Here is a 2,219-nt window from a genome sequence, read left to right on the forward strand (position 1 = left end):
TTTGATGTGCGATGCAAATGGCAATTGACATTCCTTTTGACCGACAAAGGCACTAAAGTCGATCCCAATCGCAGGCGAAGGTTGCCCGGCATGAAAAGGCCAAAGTCATTGTCTATCGACTTAGTTGATTGACTCGAACGAAATCCGGACCGTGCCGTGTACGTGATTTCATGTTAATCATAGTTTTGCTTGGCTCAGCTGCAGCAACAACTTGGCAAAGTTTTTGCCCGCCAAACCGAAACCGAGCCAGGGCCAACCGCACCCCCCCGCCCCCCCCCCCACCCCTCCGGCGGGTGTGTCTGCAATTTTGCGCTTCGTTTGTCAATGTCGTCGCAGAGACTTTGTCGTCGGTTCTTACTTCTTCGGGCCATGTAATCAATTAACACTAATGAAGCAGCGCATTCTGTTTGCCACTCGCTGATGCTCTACTCTGTGTGTGTGTATTGGTGTGTGTGTGTGTGGCAAAGTTCTTGTTTATGTTGCATAGTTTCAGGCACTGCAATCAGGTGCAGACCGGCGACCAAGGTCGTGTGGTCTTGGGCAAAAACAAAAGCCAAAAAGTTTGTGTGCGGCTGATAGACGCCAGTCCTTCGAGCCACGTGGCACAGGTTGGTTGGCATTCAGTCTGCAGCAGCAAACCCAACCACTCGTGCTAAGAGCAGCTTCCTCTCTATCCACACACACACAGACACACTCAAATAATCAGCACAAAAGTAACAACAATTGAGGAAAGTATTTTCCGTGTGCCGCCCACATAATAAGAGCAACAAGAATATGGTAGCAAGGTGCCTCGCCTCGCCTCGCCTCGCCTCGCCGTGCAATTGTTTATGTCCTTGATGGGGATGCTTCTTTTCTATTGTTAGCATGGCATTTAAAACTAAAATGCTCTCGTTTTGCTTTCTCTCTGTCGCTTTCACTCGCTCAAAGCCAGCGGCTGTGCCTGGTCGATGCCACATTGCCATGCTGCTGCTGCTGCTGCTGCTGCACCAGTGCATTTATAAATATGAAATCATGCGGAAGGCAGACGCACTGCGGCAGACACATGAGCAGGACCATCTGCTGCTATGCTGTTGCCCTTGTGGCCGTGTCTCTGACATATATACACATACTACTTATATAGAAAAAACCATAAAGCCAGGCCTGGCTTTTCGACTTTTCTGTATTATCCCTCAACGTGAAATAAATCTACAAATTTGTCAAGCGTTCACATTTGCAACACCTTGTGCATTAATTTAAGCGTTGAGAACACGTTTAAGCAGTTACCTTTGGTTTTGTCAAACAGCTTCATGTCGAACGTTTTTCAACATTTTATTCAAGTACAACTAATTCTGTTTGGATTTTACACAGTCTGGAAATAAATTTGTTTTACGATTTTAAACCATTTAGCATGATTTTAAATCTTTTGGGCTTACATTTTTTTTGTCAACTTTAATTTATGCGAAATATGTTTATATCACAAATTTAGGTTTATTCCCTTTTTGCGCATGCAAGCAAATTTACTTGTCAGAGCAATTGAAATGTGTTAATACTTTGTGAACTATCAATGCAATCAGACGTGTTTGGTAATATATTTATATATTTATATATATATAATTAAATTAAATTTATATTAAGGTAAAAGATCAGCCAACAAATATTATTTTTATTTTTTCATTTGTATTTTTTAACTTATAAATTGAATAGCCTATTCTTTTTGTTAGCACATTATTGTTTTTAGTTCCTGAACTTGTCATACATTTAATTTACATTACTTTCAAGCTTAGCTTTAATAACTTTGCTTGTGTAAGTACACATTATATATGTATATATGAATACTTGTTCTTAAAAAATCCCTGTTTTTCACTAACTTTAATAGGTTATAAAGATATGGAACCAAACACCTATTTTTGCATACAATCAATGTCTTTTCTTTATACAATCTACCGTGTAAAAAAAGAATTAGGTGTAATTTAAAATGCCTTAAAAATTCATAAAGCTTCGAGCGTGCATCCATTTTGTGGGCACAGCTCAAATGCCACAAAGTATTGTCCGCTCGATGGCTGGCTAAATAATAAACACAAGAATAAACAACTAAGTTAAATATTTGCATATGTGAGAGCAACAACAATGACACGGCACATGTGTGTGTGCACACACACCTGTGCCTGATGAAGTGTCCTGCGCTGACTTCTTTACACTTTTACATTTGTCAAATAAATTATGAATGCCAACGCTGGCGG

The sequence above is a fragment of the Drosophila montana genome, unplaced genomic scaffold, assembly GCF_035044405.1.
Source record: "Drosophila montana isolate Dmon_TW-CO22-7 unplaced genomic scaffold, ASM3504440v1 contig_3733_1, whole genome shotgun sequence".
Taxonomy (NCBI): Eukaryota; Metazoa; Arthropoda; class Insecta; order Diptera; family Drosophilidae; genus Drosophila; species Drosophila montana.